This window comes from Lactuca saligna, chromosome 7 (assembly GCF_052625555.1).
Source record: "Lactuca saligna cultivar CGN05327 chromosome 7, ASM5262555v1, whole genome shotgun sequence".
In the NCBI taxonomy this organism is placed as follows: Eukaryota; Viridiplantae; Streptophyta; class Magnoliopsida; order Asterales; family Asteraceae; genus Lactuca; species Lactuca saligna.
In genome coordinates, this window is record NC_136423.1 from 75,063,133 (window position 1) to 75,086,238 (window position 23,106).

Here is a 23,106-nt window from a genome sequence, read left to right on the forward strand (position 1 = left end):
GGTATTTTCAGACGAATTCCTTCACTTTGTTGCCATTTCCGTCTCCACCGAAGCAATAACTCTGCAATATCATGCAACTGACGGGATCTTTCATGCAGTTGGGAGATGTCAAAGAAATTAAATTGGGGCTAATTTGAAAAGTGTAATCTTTCTCAATTTAATTTTCATTTATTAAATAAAGGGGTATACATGTGTTTGTATTTATTATTATTAATCCTTCGTTCTTGCAAGATGTTGATGGAACCAAGTTTAGTTTACACTTGAACTTGCTCCATGATTTGTTTTGATTCCTGGAACAACCCAATGCTTCTTTGAAGCCTCACTCTCTCTTTGCCCGTGGATGATAGTTCCTCAGACATTTTTTCTATGCCTCCGCCATGCATCATCATCTCATTCACTATCTCCATCTCCATTTCCTTATTCACCACTTTTTGAATCATAAACCGAAGCCGAAGCGCAGTACGATCCACCATTCGTTTCAGAACAATTTTCCAATAAGCCGTCATTCTCATTTTTAAATCAAATGCTTGATCCCTTGTATTTTCCGGAATACTAAATAGATGCTTAACGTTAACAGTGCCATCATGACCTTCCATACTTAGCTCTTCCAAATGATTGCACATTGCCTTCATAAACTTGTCGCGGTTGCTAATTAACATGTTCCAAGAAGCAACAAAATCAGGGTCACATGTATAATATGTGGTCTTCTCCATCTCTATCATTTCAACAACTTTCTCCATAAACTCAAACTTCATTTTCTCCATCACATTATGAGTTGCTTTCCTCATGGAGGAAAGTAATTGTGGATAATCCCCATAGTGATCAATTAAAATTCTAGCACAAACAATTTCAAGATAACTCCACACTTGTTTCACGAACAGAATGGCAAAAGTAGAGACATTATTCATTTTCCTCCTAATCCAAAATGAGTGAGGAAGGAAATGAGGCAACCAGATTCCATTAGTTTCCTCTAAAACCTGCATCTCCTCAACTAGGAAACTTTCAGAGAATTGGACACTCGAATGGAGGTTTTTTGAAAACTCATCTAGCATGTCAATTAACCGAGCATTGCAATGCATTTTCTTAAAATCCACGTACTCATTGTATTCTCCTTTTATGAACATCATTTGAAGAGTTTCCGTGAAGGACCTAATGATATGCATAAATGCAACCAGTCCATCAGCTTTACTCATAAAATTGTTGGGTAATTGGTTGAGCTCCAAATCCAAAATATTGATCCCCTCATTGATCTTATCCACAATGTCCGGAAAACATTTCAATATGATTACTAATTGAATTTGAACAAGCCTACTGGCCAAGGCAGGAATACCCACCATGGCCTTTTCAATCTTGGACAACAAGGGGTGAGCTTCAAATACTGTGGCTTCTCGGATTTGAGCTTCCTCGTGAGTTTCATCGTCAATTCTGTTTCTAACAAAGTTATACCCACCACGAACCTTGAGTTTAGTAAGAGCCTGAAAGACATCATCATCATCATCAAGGAGTTGGTCACATTTGGTAATTACGGCCAGCATCCTCTCTTCAGTATTGTCCACACTTCTTGACATGCTATATAACCATTTAGATGAGAGTTTATCATCCACAGAAGAAACACTTAAAATGATACTCTCCTTTGGCTTTATATACTCCATAGTGATATCTGCAGCAATAAAAACCGATAAACATCAAATCAAGGTTATATTTGACTTTTTCAAGCCGTGATATAAACTTTCTATACGTTCATCAACTATCAAGATATGGAACAGGTTACTTTTGTAAGAATATTATTTACGATTAATTACTAATGAAAGTATGAAAAAGATGTCCACGCTACATAATTTTTATAGGCATCCAACTATTTAACCGTTAGTGTTTTTTAAAATTTTAATGCCATGTAAGCGGCTGATGTACAGATTGCATATCACCAAAACTGCCACCTCTTGGTCTTCGTCTCTAAATAAAAACGTCCTGCTGTTGTGATTTATCCTAAACCTGTATGTATATACCGTCTTCTTCCCTAGCTCCATATTTGTCCTTTGTGATCGTCTTCTACATCCTTGTCTCAAGTCGAAATGGAAGCTGCCACGCCATGTTCTTAATTGTCATCGTCTTCAACTTCTTCAAGAATTTCGGTTTGAAAGATTACCCCATCCACCGATTCTAATTCCGAGTTCACTATTCTTTGTTTTTGAAATATATATCGCTTCAACAACATACATGTTTCCCGATAGAAATAGGAATTGCTGATTTTCGATTGAAATTAAAAATGTGGTGCGTAGGGAGATCAGAGAAGCCTGAAAAAATGGAATGGTTCCGGTGTACTACAATGACGATCCTACATCTATGAATAACTATGCTTACCGGCTTGGACTCAATGTGTATGACTTCAATTTACAAGGTGTAAACTTATTTTATTGTTGTTCTCGATAATTTGTTTTTCCAATAGTTATGTTGAAAATAAATTAGACGTTAGGATATTCTGTAACATCATGATTATTGGAAACGTTGTGTCGGTTGGAAAGTGAGTTATGGTAGCTACTTAACCACCAAACATATGAGCGGTTTTTCCGTTTGGTTCCCGTACATATAAGGGTATAATATGATTATACTGTATGCAATTAAAGGAAGGATGTTTGAGATGGTATGGACATTTCTTAAGGAGGATACCATCAACGCCATTAAGGAGGGTAGAATCAATTGTGATTGAGGGTGACAGGATGAGAGGACGCCCAAGATGGAAGTGGGAGGATAATGTGAGACTTGACATGGAGGAGTTTTCTCTTACCGGGATATGACCTTAGATAAAGTGGTTTGCAGGCGAAAAATTAGGGTTGATGGATAGTCTCGCTTCTTGGTTACTTAATCTTTACTTTTGATAACAGTTTCATGCTCTTATGTTACCTTTCTAGTTATTCATGATCTTATGGATACCAGAATGGTAGTTAGTTTTCACTAACTAACAAAGCGAGTAACACACTTCTTTTCTAGATATATATGTCATCTAGATGTATGTTTATTATTATATTGGGTTAATTTCGTGATAAATACAATATTATGATTTATTGGATTAGAACCTGTAAGGTTGGGATTGGTTGAGAGTTGTGGTGAATTGATATGCATGAACATTATAGTAGGTTATTGTTATGTGAAATTATAATGACGTGGGAATTTGAGAATCGATTTACTCTATGCAGGAGTAATAATAAAAAAGTTGTAGTTAACTGTGATACAATTTCGTGGATATAAAGCTTATCAAAAATGGATTTTATATGAGAAGGTTATGGCCATTTGAAGTTGGAATAGAAACTATGTTGCCATTCGAGAAAATTTGGCAAAAACTGAAAAGCGCGGCGTGCCTTTTTAAAAGATGTGGTGTGTCTAGTGTTGAGTAACGAAAGCACGTGTAGATCGAAGATTACACGTGGCAGTTAGGAAGGTGACAAATAGCTCAAGTCGCAGCACCACCTTATGGAAAGAACAATGCAGATCCCGATTTCTCAACCTATAAATAACGATAATTTTCCATTCATTGGACGTTTTTCCGAAGAATGCTCCAAGCAGTCACACATCAACGTGTAGCCTTCAAAAGGTCGTTTTAACTTCAGTATGCAAGAGTTGAGATTTGAGTCGATGAGCGACGATTACGGCTTAGATACAGATGTCTAACAAGGGTACAATTGTCGTTTGGGCTAAGGTATCCTCTCGATTGTTAATGCGTAATTTCTTTTATGTAAATATTGAGTCATGAAGGGTTGATAAACCCAATATGGTATTTGAAACTCTTAACCCAATGTTGTTATGAGCTGACGTATAAAGAAATAGATAAAGAGTTTATGTGGTGGAACTCTCAATTGGATAATGAGGATTGTAAACCCTAGTTCACTAATTTCCCCGACACCGACTGTAAGATGAGACTATTGGATTATGGATTTAAGCCATTTGGTAATGGTTTTTAGGAGCTTAGTGATTTGGAAACAAATGGTTACCAAGCTGTATTAGAGATCAGGAAAAGGTCATTGTAATTGATATGATAAATAAGCTCCTAAGTGTATTAAGACAAGTTTTGAGGAACTTGGTATTTGTCCAGATAGGTTGGACCAGCGTTTGAACTAAGAGATAGAGTGAGGCTAGAAGCCAAATTGAAATGTAGTCTTCACTAACTAGCGAGGTGAATACATGTGGATTTTCCCTTTGGGGTATATGGCATATTAGTATAGTTTTTCTGTGAAAATATTTCTTGCTTCAAAAAGTAATAAATCCAAGATAGCAAGTAAACAAACTCTTTTTATAAAGAGTTAGTTAAAGATTTTGAAAGGAAAATGTTTTCGAACAAATGAGCTCTTTTATGATCTATGGTTAGCTAGCTACGAGGTGTTACATAAATTGTTGAAAAGGATTAAAAAACTACATTTTACAATTAGATCATGTTCGATTATTTTACTATGCAATGTTATTAATGAAAGTGCATGACCATAACATCAATAATTTGTGTGTTATTGATTAAGTAAAAGAAAGTAGTGATCATGCATCATGTGAGTGATTTTCATAGTCATGAGAAAGTGACGGCTAGTCCAAGGGGTCAGCGTGAGGACCAAAGTTGCTTAGTGGTTCGCATGGGAACCAATTACGGGGCCTTACATGGGTGATTTGATCCTCGATAAAGCCTAGAATTCTGAGTCACATATGTGACTAGCTCGTTCAACGTGTATTCAAGGGGCCTTATTCAGTATATTCTGATGATGCTCAACGTATCTGAGCCAAGGGGTGGCAAATTGGGCCATCGTGTTGTGTTTCTGTTTGACACGACATGACAGGATAAGGTTTCATGTAAAACGAACACGACACGATGTCGTGTTTTTTTAATTAACACGAAAACGAACCGATAAAAAACAAAAAACACGACACAACACGACAAAGATGCCATAAAATAGCAACTGATTTATTTAATTAATATTTAATCATACGAAACACGAAAAACATGACCTATAAATGCTAAATCGTGTTGAATCTTGAACACAAACACGAAACGACACAACATTGTGTTTTTTACACTTGACACGAACATGACATGAACACGAATTCGAATTTTAGTTTCGTCGCAATTTCGTTTCGTGTGGTGCATTTTTGTTGTGTCGTGTCATCAATTGTCACCCCTATGTGAGCGTAATCTACGGTGTTTACGTGCTGCTTTATGTGACTAGCCCAATTAGGGGTGTGAATGTTCTTGTCACTTATGTGACTAGCCTGATTTGGGGGTGGTCCTTATAGGTATTAGACTTGACAAATATCTGAGGCTCGGGAAGGCCCGAAAAGATTTGTAATGAGTGAGGAAATACATATCATGGGTTGCCTTCTGTTTATAAATGCATGTGAAATTATAATTTTATCAAATGATGTTGTGTCTAAACCCATATAGCTCACAAGAAAGTTTTTGTCTTACGTATTTTTGCTTGAAACGCCATGTATTCTAGGTATTGAGATACAACCTAGAGAGCTGAGTAAAATAGCAGAGAGACAATGGATAGAAATTGGGCATAACTTCCATGACGTAAGCAACCTTGCAACTTTACTATGGTTTATTGTATCAATTGTAATAACCAAAGGAATATTTTTATTAATATATTTATAAATGAAATGAGAAAATTTTTGGGACCATATTTTATAAATGGGTTCCGTTGATAGAAAATGTTTTATAAGCCATAGTATTTAATATAAAAGATCAGGTGTTACAAGTTGGTACCAGAGCCATATTTTAAGCGAATTAATTTTGGTAAGTCCATACCTAGGCTTAAACCATGAGGTGCAAGAAAGAACCAGAGTGGTTTAGGGCCATTACTAGTGATATTAGTAGGTCCAGTGAGTTATATCAAGGTTGCTCTTGTGTAAGAACGAAATGTCATTTTGCAAAATGAAATATGAGTTGGCTCTCCTCGTAAAGATATTGTGATTGAAAAATATGATTGATGTTATTCTTATTTTGATAGAATGATACATCAAAAGTGATGTGTGTCCTAGTGTGTGGATAATAAAGGATTGGATAGACATTTCTATCTCATTGTTAAGTGTAGGTAACTAGAAAGTTGCTAATAGGCAGTCATATAGATTGTTCATATGGTGATGGTAACATTGAGAAGCGAATAGGGAATTGATCCATAAAAGAGTCATAATAGGTCTTCCTCTCTTTGTAAAAGGATGGCACGATAATGTCTCCTGGAAGGATTTTTGGAGAAGGGCTTTGGTAATAGTTGATATTCAGTAAGTGTACTAGTGTACCGGTAGGTGCATGAGTTGATAAGCGTTACCAAAATTTATAAAAGAACATTGTTAAAATGTGATTTTAAAAAGATATGTTAAAATGTGATATTAAATAAAAGTATACCTTGGCTTATTCGATGCATGCAGTAACTATGATATAATATGTTTTTTAAACTAAAGTTATAAAAACATCACAGACCCCTTGTTTAAACTCAAATCTATGCAATCAATTTTGAAAGCACTCGCACGTATCTTGATACACTAGTAGGATAAAGGTCACCTAACTGCTTACTATATCTTGATAGTCGGGGTGTATTCGCGAATTCTATAGCCAAGATGCATTTGAGGATATATAAATCAAACATCTCAAGGTTAAAATCATCATTTAATATGAAAATACAAGGTATGTTTTATATCAAAATAAAGATAACATTTGTGTTTAATAAGAACAAGTGGGAGCGTAGTGATATTCCTAATCTTGTATGAACGCGGCATACTCAATTATGATAAATTACATTCTGGCTATGCTTTTATCTTCACTCGAAAAATATTTATAAGATGAAAGATATATGAAAGACAAGATGCATTCTTGGAATGTAAAATCTACCGAGTTTGATAAAGATGAATGTTAAAATCTTTTAAATCTTTATGCATATGTTGACAATATCTTGAAAATAGATCAAAATATAAGATTCCTTTGGAGGACTCCTAACATTGCCACATGGCACCATGTTAAGCCTGCCTTAAACGGACCTAGAATATAGCTTTGAGCTAGATAAAATGATTTATATTCTATTTTCTTTGAAAAATGAATCCATCATTTATTCCATATTATACACAAGACTAGATATATGATTATGTTGTAAACATATCATAAGATACTAATTGGATACATTGATAAGTCGTTGGATGACTATAGAGAACATTCTAAGAGTACTTCAAAAGAAAAAAGAGAATGTATACAAGATGATCAGTTTAGAAGAAGATATTTATGTAAAGGAGCTACATAAGATGCTAACTTCAAAACAAATACCTCAAATCTTGGCATAGTAGAACGTATAACTTGCCTGTTATTCCATTCAACTACATTTGTTCCTGTAATCCATAGCATGGGTTATGAATTTCATTATGGAATGAAGTGTAATTTTTCTGGAATGAGGTCCAAGCAAAACATAATTGCATATTTTACTAAGTAAGAATTCGCTGCTACTTTAGAAGTTGAAATCCAGTGTGATTGGATGAACAAGATTGAAAAACTATTTTGAGTCCTTCCGTTCAGGGATGCCTAGAAATATTTTGTGCTAATAGTGTATAATTAAAATCAAGCTAAGAGACTCTATGTCACATCAAAACACCAATCATATTCTCCAAGATATTTAACTATACTTAGAGTAAAGTGTTGGGTCTAAAATATGGTTTATACTTTACTTTTCTAGGCAATTGGACTTGGGTTTACGGTTGGGTGGCATTTACGATTCAGATGGCGTATACGATTCAGATGGCGTTTAAGGCTGTAAATGTGTTAGATGGAAATTACTGCTACTATAACTCCCGAGCTGCAGAAGTTCTACGAAAACTACTGGCCTTACGACATGTGCCAAGATTAGATGGAAAACTACCATCAAAGCGTGCATCAATAAAGGTACGAGATTGTTGCCTCGTTAATAACAACCAAAATGAAGGATGGAGAGTCCATCACGAGACACTTGTAAAGAATGCAAAGATATGTGGATCGTTTGCTCAAGTTGAATGTCAACTTTGATGAAGAGTTGGCCATTGATATTATCCTCCACTCTTTGCCTCCATGTTATGACCAGTTCAAGATGACTTATCATTTGAACAAGGATGAGGTGACCTTGAGCAAACTTAAAGGGTTGTTAAGAACTACTAAAACTGGCTTGAAAGGTAAAGGTATCACATCCACTCCTACTGTTGTTGTCCCAGTCCTGGTTATTGGACAAGGGAAGGGAAAGAAGAGGAAAGATTCCTCTAAGAATCACAAGGGAAAGTCTCATGATGGATCTTCTTCAAGTGGATCCGAAGGAAAAGGTGTTTCTGCTGCTCCTTCATCTGATCCATAAGAAGCAGAATGCTTCTACTGTTACGAAAAGGAGCATTGGAAACGAAGTTGCCCAGAGTATCTGCAGGACATTAAGGATGGGAAGATAAAGCCCACCTTCGCAGGTATTTATACTATTAAATCTAATAACTCATCACATGCTAGTTCTTGGGTCCTTGATACAGGATGTGGTTTTCACATTTGTTCTGATTTGCAGGGTCTAAGAAAAAGTAGGGATGTTGAGCACGGAAAGATGAACTTAATCATGGGGAATAGAAGATCGTCGTCTGTCACAAAGATTGGAGTTTATTCTTTAGTGCTTAGTAGCGGGTTAGGATTAGAGTTGAATAATTGTTGCTACTCGTTAGAAATGATGAGGGATAGTATTTCTTTTCATGGTTTGTACAAACAAGGTTTTAGATTTTCACTTAATAATGAAGTTGGTTCTATTAGTGCTTTCTATAATGGTAATTTTTATTTTGAAGCATTGCCTTGTAATGGTGTATATGAAACTGTGATGGTCATAGATAACTTAGGAAATAATGTGTTGCATATTGATTCGTCCAATGGTTTGGACAAAGCATGCTTGTGGCATTGCCATCTTGGACATGTCAACAAGAAGCGCATAGCCCAACTCCAAAAGGATAGAGTGTTGGAGTCAATTGACCTAAATTCAGATGACACATGTGAATCTTGTTTACCTGGAAAGACGAATAAATCACATTTCACTGGTTCTTGTGAGATAGGTGCGGGATTATTGGATCTCATACACATAGATGTGTGTGGGCCCTTTAGGTCCCCCACAAGGGATGCAAATCGATTCTACATGACTCTTACCGATGATTATAGCAGATATGGATATATCTACTTAATCAAGAATAAGTCAGAAACCTTTGAAAAGTTCAAAGAGTTTAAGCAAGAAATCGAGAATCAATTAGGCAGGAAGATAAAGATGCTCCTATCTAATTGAGGTGATGAGTATCAATTAGGCACTTGACTCAGATCCCCTTACGAAGGAACTGAGTAGGGTTAAACATCTACAACATGCTAGGAACATTGGTCTGAAAGACGATATTAGTTTTAGAGATTAGATAGACATTTAGAAACTTGTGACATTATAAATGTAATTTACATTTGATGATTAAGTAATGCATGATTTATTTATGAGTAAAGTTTACTATCTTCTGTCAATTGTTTATTTTGGGTTTCGTTTTGCATGTTTTACTTCCTGAATAGGATTATTCGAATTATCCACAGTCAGACATAAAAAAGGTTGTCGTAACGTTCATGAGTACTCCTTAAATAAGAATTTGAGTATTAGAATAAACTCACGCTCATATGAATCACTTAATGGAATTTATCACGAGTGATTGTGAGACGATAATATCATATATTCTTTAAACTGAGATATATTAGTTGTTGTTTACGAGTTGGTTGTACATTGATAGTGTGTAAACACATCAGTAACTTGATGTTATAAAATGCATTGTTGTGTACGATTTTATGAGTAAATAGTGCAAGCATATAAGTCAAAGTTTATCTGTTCATTTTATCCTAAGAGGTTAAAAGTGATATCTTGGGCCCCTCAATGATTTTGTGTTGACTTATGTGCCAGGCCCGGTTAGGACTGAATTGATGTGTTCAATTAAGTTCTATGTCAAACAAATCAGAAATCAGAAACAAATGACTCTATTCCATGTTTTTGTCCACAGGATATCTTGAGAACGGAGGATTATATGATCCCTTATCTAAAGGACGTGTCATTGATTAAGTCATAGTTCGACAGTGGCTTTTGAGAGTTACGATTGCTAATCGGATTTTGAATTCGTACTGTCAGTTATAGTTATTAGACTTATCCAAGTGGGAGACTGTTGGATTAGGTGTCTAAGTCCATAACTATAATTGTTATGTACTTGACCCAATAGTAGCATGGTCCTTTTGGGTTGCCTTCACCATAGCAATTTGATAAGATGAATTATGGAGAAAGAGGTAGTTTTATGATTTATTAATATATTATAAGAATAATATATTAATTAAGAAATCATAGTATATATTTAGTATTGATCAGAAATTAATTTGGAAATAATTTAGTGATCAAAAGAGACTGATTGAAATAATGGGGACTGATTATGTAAATCAGTAATAGTTGTAGTTTGGGCTGATGGACCTTATTGATATGGGTTAGACGAAAATCTATGGGAAGCCCATAGAGTTTTCGTCCAAGGCCTATCATGTGGGGGTTTGTGGATTGCTTAAGGCCTAAGCAAGGGAATTAGGGTTTCCAGCAGATAACCCTAAGCAACCTCAACTATGAAAGGAACCCCAAGGCACCTAAAATCAAAAACTATGCTTCCATAAAGAACCCTAGCCAATTTTAGAGCCTCCCTCCTCTCTCTCTCTCTCTCTCATTCATCCATTGTTACTTGGTGTTTGTGACTCCATTAGAGGTGCAACAATTAAGGCACTAAGCTCTTGAAGGTAGATCAACAAGATACAAGAAAAGGTATTCTTCTAACTATGTTGAGTTATCAATTTCAAAAATTGTATGCTAGATTAGGGTTTTGCTTTGGATAATTAATTTGCATGTATAACTTGAGAAAAACTTAGATCCAAAGCATTAGGGTTGCATGTGCATCATAGGAATGTTGTAGTGCTCAAAACCCATCATTTATATCATGGGGCACACCAAGACGAATCTTTGAGGGAAGACTGAAGCAATGCGAGGGATTTTCGTTTCGACAACATATTATGGTAATATGGATAGAGAAATTAAAGGGAGGTTACAGATGGTTTGCTTTAAAGCTTTGATTTCTTCATTGTTGATATAAGAAATTATCATTGGCATCATACCATATTGATTAGGCCATAAGTCATATAAGTAAAACTTCTCTATGTCCATCGCATCATGTTGCTTGGATCAGTAGAGGCAGGCAATCTGTCGACATTGGGATACTCAAAGAAGATTAAGGAGAAAACGAACACAATAAAAGTTATCAATGCAATTTCACTTTGGATTTTGAAATGAGGAAAATGAAGACTAGAACAAGTATCAAAGAATTGGATGGAAGATGTAATTTTCTGGTGCAAGGCGTGGAGTCCATATAAATCGCTACAAAGCATACCTTAATTTAGAGAGGGAAGGAGATGAGGTTGTGTTTTCCTAGTTAGAGACGAAGAAGGGAGGTGAAGTATTTTTTATAATATGAAGTAAGTTACTTATTAACTATTTACTTGGTATTAAAATTAAAACCTAACTTCACTTCATACATTTAACGGTTTGTGTCTCAGGTTAATCCATTGTGTGGTCTGGTGCTAGTTTATAATGTAGTTGTGTGTTGCGTACATAATATTTAACATTGCCACATAAATCTATTCTATACTATAAAAGAGATCATTCAAACTTATGTGGTTAGAGATAAATTGTTATTTCAAACAATATGGATTTGAAACCTATGCTTTTTCACATTCCCTAAATTAATAACAAATACTAGAATAGTTATAAATTTCTAATAACTTTTTGTATTCCTACTTATGTATATATTTTATTACTTTAAAAAGGATCAATCATTATCATACATCATACATACTTATAAAGCTAGCATTTTTCTTCAATCTCATGCATTTGAAACCCCCTTTTTTAACCTCCTCAAACCATATGCATTTGAAACCACATTTTTTAACTAATGCAACTCAAAAGTTTTCTTAATTATGATTGAACACTCAAAAGTTTTATAACTTATATTATGTTTAATTAGCATTTAGTGAAAAGTTTACTATAAAAAGGTCAATCTTTTGGGAAGACATGCATACAAATCATATACGAATTTCAAAAAGAAAACAAACTTAAAGGTTTTTGTGTTGGGTTGAGGTCGTATGACCACTTTTGAAGATATGTTATTATATTAGAGCTTATAATTTGTAACTTTGTTATACTAATTCGTTTTTATATTTTATTCGTTTTTGGATTATTATAATACAGTCGTTGTATATTGTGGTTTAATCGTTAATATATTGATCATATGTTATATAGGGTGATGTTGAAAATATTTAATTAAATGTTTTAAATATGTTTTGTGTTTTGTTATTGTACCGTTTCAAAAAGATAATTAACTAAAACCCATACATATGTTATACTTTTCATCTCTCTCTCTCTCTCTCTCTCTCTATATATATATATATATATATATATATATATATATATCTTTGTGTGTGCGTGTATATATATATATATATATATATATATATATATATATATATATATATATATATATATATATATATATATTATAATAGAGGTCAAAACACTTCAACCAAAATTCATTTAAAATCTTATATTTCAAATGCTTTTTAATAATGATTGTAAAAATTTCAACATGTGTTACTTAATTAATTGATTAATAAAAATATTAATGTTTTGAAACTCCTAATTCTTAAACTTATATTATTTAATTTGTTAGTTAACTAAAATATTTTTCCTACATAAAGATAACATTTTTAGGTTTGGTTACTCATATTTGTTTATGTAATTAGAAAACAAGGTGTACATAGAATGACTACTTCAATTTCACATAGGAATCGATACCACTAGAGAGGTATATTGTCTTTAAGCGGTGGTAGGAGATCCACATATCCTTTTTAATTATTTATATTAATGCTTAGTAATATCTATTTATATTCCTATTCACCTTAATTTCTTAGGTACAAATTAAGGAAGAGGATTCTCGGTGCACCAATATAAAGTCAAACGTACGCCTTGCAAAATATATAATTAAAATTAAATATCATATTTACTAATCGATTTATTTTAAAACTCTTGATGATATTTATGTATAATGATATATTTTGTATGACTTCATTCTTAATTTCAATGTTTAGTATTTGAAAGTTATATATGAAACCTTGGATGTTTTGGTGTAATATAAATAGTGTAATACAAAGTTTATTAGTTCAATATTGTTTATTAATAGCTCATTCAAAACAACTTATTTCTTATTTTATCCAAAAAAATATTATCGGATATAAGAAAAGTAGATTATATTAATGTTATACAAAAACTTATAATATATATTGGATTTTATAAAAGTAAAAGTATAGTTTATAAAGTATGGACTATATTAGATAATATCAAAATATAAGTTGATGGATTTTTATGTTATCTGATAATTCGGTTAATGCCCAAAACATAACTAAAAACGTAAATTTCAACATATTTCTATTTTTTCCATAATTATTTTAACCAATTAAATGCATTCTTGCGCAACACGTGAGGTTAGACCTAGTATACTTATAAAGGAAACATTTTACTTTTCATCGCATTCATTTGAAACTCTCATGTATTTTTCCTTTCACCACATTAATTTGAAACTACCAAGACTATTCAACTTATATAATTTAATTTATGATTAATTGAAATGTTGTGATTTGTAACTTCCAAAACTCTTAAAATCATGATATGTAATTGATGGGTTAAATAAAATATTTAGCCTATATAAGAACATTGTAGCTTGCATATTGCGTGTATATCAAAACAAAATGATAGATTAGATTGTTAAAGTTTTGAAGAGTTATGTGAATGGTTCCATGGATGTAAGAGAGCAATTGCAACTTTTCTAAATGTAAATGCAAGTAAATGCAAGTAAATGCAAATTTGGTGCATGTAAAGTTTTATATATTAAACAAGCTTCAAATTTAGGTATGTGTGTAAAGGTATACTTGAGAGATTTTTTTAATTTTATGTGTTATGGATCTTTTTATAATCACAAGATGATGAAGTGAGACTGATAATTACTTCTCATGAGATTTTGGTAAATAAACATTTAAGCTATTTATCAGCTAGAGTAATTAACTTTGTTAATATGTATGTATCTTTATATCGCCTTTCTATTTTATGTTAAGACAATCTATTTTTCTATCCAAGAGAACATTATTCAACATGTATTTTATGCTATTAGTTATATATATATATATATATATATATATATATATATATATATATATATATATATATATATATATATATTATTAGTTTCTATCGTTTATTTTGTTATAAATAACATCGATGAAACTTTTGATAATTGATTTTGTTAAAAAGAGTTTACAATTATTATTCAAAATTGTTGGTGATAATAACAAATTAGAACGAATAATTTTAAATATGATATGTCTTTATTGTTGAAATCAAGGATTATTTGTGTTATAAAAATAAATTCATTATGTTATCGCAAAATTTATATGTGTGTATTTATCTTTTAAATGTTTTTATAGTAATAAAAGTAAGTACTCTATTATATCTTATTACATTAGTCAATTTCTATTTTCCTATTCATTTTCACCATAAAGTTAAAGTAAAAATAAAGAAAATATTAATACATTTATAAGAAAATATAAGCCATAAAAATATAATTTACGTGTAACACTCTCTACTCCGTAACCCAATCTTAACATGTTTCTTTTAAGATTGGTCTTAGTACTTAACAATTATTATAGCTTTAAAATTCAAATCACTATTTTACTTGGACCCTTCATTTCCTTCCAATATTATAGCTTTAAAAATTATTATAGCCATAAAAATATAATTTACGTGTAACACTCTCTACTCCCTAACCCAATCTTAACATGTTTTTTTTAAGATTGGTCTTAGTACTTAACAATTATTATAGCTTTAAAAATATACTTAGAGATCACAAATCTTTTTTTTTTTTTTTGATTTTATATTATGAAAAAGTGAATATATCCTTAAAGGTATATAAGGTTAGGTACTCAAAGGAACTATAATACGTCGTCTTGTATCATATATACATTATAATATTCTTAAACTTCAATCCCTAACTTGATTTACTTTCAAGGTTTTCGAAATTACAATATTATCTTCCTCTTACATTACATCTTTCTACCGAACACCTACCCAACCATATATATTATTATTGAAAATGAAAATTGTATAAGAGGAAGATAATTGTGAAATTATAAAAATCTTGGAAGTAAATCAAGCTAGGAGTTGAATTTTTAGAACTTTGGACGATTACAATGCATATATGATACAAAACAACGTACTATGATGAGTTTGGGTACTTAAGCTTATATACCTTTAAGGGTATATATATATATATATATATATATATATATATATATATATATATATATATATATATATATATATATATATGGAGAGAGAGAGAGAGAGAGAGAGAGAAAAAGATATGTAGGTTGTTTTGAAAATACCCGGAAGGTTGAAAATACGAGAATGGATCAGAGCCATCCAAATATTAAGATCAACAACTAAAAAAATAGTTCCACTTATACCTCCAAACCACCATCAATCCCCGTCTTCAACCCTATACCTTCATTTGTTCATACTGCCAATAGCAACCACAATCACCACATCTCTGATTACCTTATACCAACCATTACCGATCCATATCTCACCCACTATATCTTTTCACCATCTTTGAAGAATCCCATGATAACCACGCCTTCCCCTACCATCATTTGATCACCACAATCGTCACCCACATTCATCCCCACATCACAGCCTTTTGATTCTTAACGGATGCGTAAAAGAAGGAAGAAAAGAGCGATAATTGTTTGTTTCAAAATCTAGTTACACACAATAGGTAGTGAGTTTCTTTTGATGAGGATGAGAAGACAAAACATTCAAAAGGTGGCGTTTCTTTAACTTTCTTCAAATTATTTATTAATATTTATATTTATTAAATAAGGAAGAAATGAGTTGTATTTTTTTTTGTTTCTAAAACCATTCACACACTACAATTTTTTTTATTTTTTTTTAAATCTTTTTTGAACAATGAAATTTTATTAAACCTCTAGCAAGTAGCAAAAAGGCCAGGAAAAAAACTAGAAAAAAACATTACATTTAGCTTTAAGAGACAGCAAATGGAAAAATACACTATGAAACTGAATTTTGGGAGATTCCTTTCCCTCTATTTTTCACCCAAAGAAATGTAGTCTCTTTTATATCTACAATCACCCGAACATTAGAGGATGGAACTTGGTTGAAAATCATGTCATTTCTAGCTCTCCAAATTGATCATGGAGCAGACATGATCACCGCATTACAACTTAAATAGAGATTTTATATCCACGTTGTTTTTATTCACTTTTTATTACAAATAAAATACATTTTTTATTTCCAAATTGTTGTTTATTTATTTATAATTACAAATTGTTCATTGTAACAAAGAAGAAAGCAGGGTAAGGCAATGACACGCAACACCAACGATCAACAATGAATTTTCATGGGTTGGACGGTCATCGGGATCACTAAGGCAGTGCTTATAGGGGTGATGGGTTAACAAAAACTACATGACATTTTGCTTTAATCATCAATGATTAAAACCAAAATATATTTATTTTATCTATGTATTATCTAATATTCATTGAAGATTATAGTTATTTTTTTTATCAATAGATTGTCCTTTATTCTTTATAAGTATACATGTGTTGTACAATAAATTGTACTTTATTCATTAATGATTAATGATTATAATTGTATGATTATTGTTATAATGTTATTTATTCATTTTATATTTACAAATATATTCATGATTATTAGTGTATTTGGATTGTTCATCTTTAAAAATATAGTAAAAAACCTAATTCAGTTTTTTTATAAAACTACATTGTGATTTATTCATTTTAGAATGAAATCATATGAATTCATTTACGAATGAAATCAAATGGAAATTATGGAATAAAAATTGGTTTTGTTGATATATGAAAAAAAATTCAAATGACTTAGTTTAACATGATTTGAATTTTAATTGATACAAAAAATAGTAAATTCCTATATTTTAGAAGGAAATTCATTTGATTTAATTGTTTTATATTAACAAAAAAACATAAATATTTTTGGAAAAAGTTTAGAACTAGATGATTGCAAAATTTTAAGAAACTATCATTTACTTAAGTTGGCTATTTCACTAATATAATTGTACAATTTCTATACTACCACTTAGAAAATGATTGGTCCATAATCACTCTCGCGTTCTCAACCATTTTACATTCTCAATATAACCTCTCCATATATATATATATATATATATATATATATATATATATATATATATATATATATATATATATATAGAGAGAGAGAGAGAGAGAGAGAGAGGTAGGTTCAAATGTTTTCCATATTTATTGTGTGCTAGAATACACCAATAGGAATTTAGTATTAATTATATGTATATTAAATGTTATCCATACTTGTAACTCGTTTTTATGGAAACCAATTAAATTCGTTATTAATGTTAACAATAATATTCTTTCAGAATGAATTCATATCTAGAAGAATGAGAGTGTATTCTACTAGAATACACTCTCGTTCTTCATATTCTATGCAACTTTATTGTATTTAAAGTGAGTGAGTCCTGAAACAAAATACGAACTCATATATAAAAACTTAGATGCAAATTCATTCTAAAAGAATGTTATTGTTGATATTAATGATATATTTGATTAGTTTCCATAATAAGAGAATTATAATTATGGATATCATTTAATATACGTATAATTATGGAAAGCATTTAATATCTATATTTATTTAATTAAATAATTATTTAATTTACTAAATTTCTATTGGTGCATTCTAGCACACAATAAATGTAAAAAACAAAATAACCTAGCCTTATATATATATATATATATATATATATATATATATATATATATATATGTTCCTTTACGATTCTAAAAAACAGAGATCTTGAAATTCAACATCAACCACCTATTTCTCATTTGCCGCTATAACGCTCTGATGTACCGACACAGTGAGAGACTTATAATCGTAAAGGATTATGTAGCGATGTCTGTTCTTTTTTTCCCGGTTGCCTTCCCTACCAACACAAACACCACCACCACCACCACCACTGCCATTAACCAACCCACCGCTGCCACCTTCCTTACCTCTACTACTGTCACCTCTGTCATCTCCACCTCCTCCGCCACCAACCACCGTAATCACATATGATTACATACTTTGTGAACATACATATATGTATAATCTTTTATGATTAGGTATATATGTATAAACATGTATAATCATATATGATTACACCTCTCTGCCATATAATCATTTATGATTAGGCATATCCCGCTGTTGCCTATACGTTGGAGCGTTAAAGTGGCAAATGAGAAATATGTGGCTAATATTAAATCTCAATGTCTCTATTTTTTTTAAATGTCATTGGAGTTGTCCCATATATATATATATATATATATATATATATATATATATATATATATATATATATATATATATATATATATATATATATATATATATATATATATATATATATAAAATAGAGACCACTTTCCTTGCAACATATTCATTTAAAACACCCATCTATAACTCAAAAGTCTTTTTGACTAACAACTAATTAGTAACTGCAACTCAAGAGTTTTGTGACTTATGTGTATATATATGATTAATTATGTGTTCTTAAAGATTTCATCTTTAAAATAATTAATAACTACAAGTGAAGAGTTTTCATAATTTATGGTTAGTAAGTGATAATTATTATCTGTATCTAGTTAATATAAAGACATAAATAGTTTACATATTTTGATGAAATTGCAAGACTAGTGACTAAGATGAAGAAAAGAAAAATGATTTGATAAAACTCTACATTGTGGTGCATACATTCATATTGAATGAAAGAGAAAGAGGAAGATACAAATTTACATAAGCAGAATATACAATTTTGTTTATATTGTTTGAAAATAATATGAAACAAAATTTAGTGTTATGTTTTCTATTCTAGCACGTTGAATCCCATATATTATATTTTTCTACACCAAATGAGATTCACTGAAAAAAGATCCAAAATAATACAAGATTCACATATGGCATCTTTTCTATCATTCCTAATAAATAAAGAATATTTTTGCCACATGACATGCTCTCCTTCAATTAGGTTAATGTCATAAAAACCCTCAAGTTTTCAGGGTTTTGTCGGTTTTGCCCAGAGTTGAATTTTATGTCCGTTTTTACCCTAACATTTTCGAAAAAATGTTCGGTTTTACCCTTTTACCGGTGATAACAGGTTCTCCAAGTTACCATTATATTAAATTCGAAAAAAAAAACCCTTAAGTTTACCATTTTTTTTTTTTTCATTTTTACCCTTAAGTTGATAATTTTTTTTACACTTTTACCCTAAGTATTTTTTTTCATTATATATATATATATATATATATATATATATATATATATATATATATATATATATATATATATAGAGAGAGAGAGAGAGAGAGAGAGAGAGAGAGAGAGAAAGAGAAATAACATTAAAAAAATGTAACGCAATATTTAATTAAATTCTTTTCATATATAAATATGATTTTTCTGCATGAATATATATAATATAAAAAAAAAATACATAGGGTAAAAGTGTAAAAGAAATTATAAACTTAAGTGTAAAAACGTAAAAGAAAACTGTAAACTTAAGAGTTTTTTCGAAGTTAATATAATGGTAACCTGTTATCACCGGTAAAAGGGTAAAACCGAAATTTTTTTGGAAAATGTTAGGGTAAAAACGGACATAAAATTCACTTTGGGCAAAATCGACAAAACCCTGAAAACTTGAGGGTTTTTATTACATTAGCTCTCTTCAATTTGACAAATATAAGTTTGTGGTAATTTTGAATTAATTTTTTTTCCACATGTTATTTTATGGTGTTTCCTATTTTATTAAATTCAATATAATATTTTAATGTAATAATTGTAATAAATATAGTAATAAATGGATATCAGTTTCACTAATGGGTTTACCAACTAATTTCAAAAAATTTAAATTAAATTATTAGTTTCTTTTGTTTATTTATTTAAATTATTTGTTTAAATTTAAATGATAAAAAACATTTCAATTTTAATAATTTATTATTTTTCTTATTTTCTTATAAATTCAAAGTTCTTAACTATTTAGACCTTCATATTTATATTTATTTTAAAATTATTATTTTTAAATTATCTCATTTAATACATGGATCTCACAACTAGTTTTATATATATATATATATATATATATATATATGTATACATATATATATATATATATATATGTGTGTGTGTGGTTTATTTTCACTATAGTACTTTGTAGATATTGGTAATAATGATGTTGATGTTGGTTATATTATCGTGTTGAACATGAGATTATGTTTTACTGTTGGAGTTTTATGATGAAAATATTATTATTGTTAGATAATATTCATTGTGGTGATAAGGTTATAATTAGTTTTGTATTAAAACTAGTAAAGAACTCGCAGCTATGCCGCTTTTGGGGTATTATGGGAAAAATCGGAAAATTTTAAAAGATATGTGTTGAAATTGTAATCACCACAAATAGGGGAGTAAGTTGACACCCCCTAAAATTTGTACAACCAAAAAAAGGGACACTGGTAGACAAAATCCAAGAGTGTTGTTACAATAATGTTAAAGTTGTCAAAGTTGAGAAAATATGGTAGCAAAATTCAAAAGGAGGTTTTTTGTGTTTTTTATGTTAAAATGTAAAAGTTTTGACTACAAGGACGAAAAGTATCAAATTTATTAAAGATTTGTTGCAAAAACACCAAAATGTAAAACTTGTCACTGCAAGGACTAAAAATGTCAAAGTCACTAAAGATTTGTGGCAAAAACCTAAAGACACAAAAACTTAATAAAAACATAAAAATGTAAAAGTTTTGACTTTAGGAACTAAAAGTGTCAAATTCACTAAATTCTTGTAGCAAAAACCTAAAGGTAAAAAAAGTACTATTGCTAAGCTCTCTTGAATTTAATATATATATATATATATATATATATATATATATATATATATATATATATATATATATATATATATATATATATCCAAATTTTATACATTCGTATATAATATACAATTTTTTAACAATATTATTTTAATTATGCGCAACGCGCGTGTATATGCCTAGTAGTGTAATTAATGGAGACGTTGTGGAATAAATAAATAGTTAACCCTATTTATATTTCCTAGTTAAATATCATGTGTAAACCATAATGTGCATATTGCAATTATTTTAAGGTAAACATAATTAGATGAACTAAACAAATCTGAAGACATTATGTCTAGTGATGTTTAGTTCGCAGAATGTTCCTAAAGGAATTTGAATTTGAATTGGAAAAAAGAATGTGTCAGGAATTTGAATCTAATTTCATATACTGTTAATTTGGTTGGAGGGAAATAGAATTAGAATTAATTCTAGATTGTGTTTGTTAATTCGGTTGGCAGGAAATAGAATTAGAATTAATTCTAGATTGTGTTTGGATGATAAGAAAAGAAATTGTAATCTATACAAAGTGATAGAATTGTCGTTTTTTTTGCTTAATTTTACTTTGTTATATTATATAAACTATAAAATAGTATAGTTTCATTTTATTAACTCATCATTTCATGTTGGTGGCGATGCCGATGGTAGGCTTTTTTTGGTGGTTGTGGTGGGAGGTAGTGCTGGTGATGGTAGTAGTGGTGGCGGTGGTGGGTAGTGGTGGCGGCGGTAGCTGTGACGGTATGTGGTCGTGGTGGTGGTGGTGGTAGTGGTGGCGATGGAGTAGGTGGGTGGTGGTGGTGGTAATGGTAGCGGTGATAGGTGGTGATGGTGGTGTGGTAGGTGGACGGTGGTGGTAGCGGTGATGGTGGCTGTATGAGAATGATCCTTTCATAATAATTAGTAATATCATTCATTCGAATTCTTGGAGAGCAAACATTAAAGATGATGCAGACGAAAATTATCATTAGCATTGGTGGTGGGGACAAAAGATACCTGAGGTTTGTTGGAAAATGTCTTCAGGTTGACATCCGGGTCTAGTAAACCAATGAATTCCCGGCAAATCAATTATGGTGAGATCCGGAATACCCTTCTTCTTCACTACCAAAGTTAGAGGCACATTCGAGATCCTTTTACCTTCGCCGGCAATCTCCACTGTAGCCTCATTAATGGCTTTGGATATCATCATTTCCTTCATGATCCGAACCGACTTCTTCTCATATTTTAGTAAGAACTCGGGCGCAGGATTCGAATGGTTTTGTAGCCTCATTATGAGAGGTACCCTTGTGCAGGTTTCCCCTACACGTGGCAAACTTATGCCAACGAGCGACTTTATAATGCTTGACTTACCTGAGTTATCCACTCCGGCAACAACGATGGTTGGGACAGGGAGGCCCTCTTTGATAACTTTATGGATGCTGAGCATGTCGATGGTGTCAAAAATGGGACGTATCTTGTCATTGTAAGATGAAAGAAGAGGTGGAAAGTATGGTGTGAAATTGTCAACCTGAACACTGTCGACTTCTGGGTCGCCGTCGTTGTTATAGGCCATCACCGAACAGAGAATTTCAAGGAGAGAGGATATGCAACGGGGGCAAAGGGGTCAAGAAATGTTACTCTATAAACCACAAAAAAAGGAAATAACATAGGGCTTACTTTTTCAAAGCCAATATTATCGTAAGAAAATATCACCATTATCGGATTAAATATTATATAATATAATATATATTCTACTAATTATATAATTATTTGTATAAAGTTTTTTATTTTTGAAATATGATTTATCAATAACTAGATTATGACCCGCGTTAAACGCGGGGAACATAAATTAAATGCATATCACATTAATAGGTGACTTTGTCTTAGGTTGAATTTTAATAAAAAAAATGTTAGATTCATTTTTAGAGTTTTTTAACCAAACTTATTAGATAAAAATATTTAATACTTATATTAAAGCAATTTGGTTTTTTAATATAATAATTTTTAACATA

At 31.0% G+C, this 23,106-nt stretch overlaps 1 pseudogene; it reads right to left on the bottom strand.

Annotated features, from left to right (window-relative positions):
* Positions 1–226: 226 nt before the first annotated feature.
* On the bottom strand, positions 227–22,667 carry LOC145007063 (dynamin-related protein 4C pseudogene; annotated as a pseudogene).
* Between the last annotated feature and the right edge of the window lie 439 nt (positions 22,668–23,106).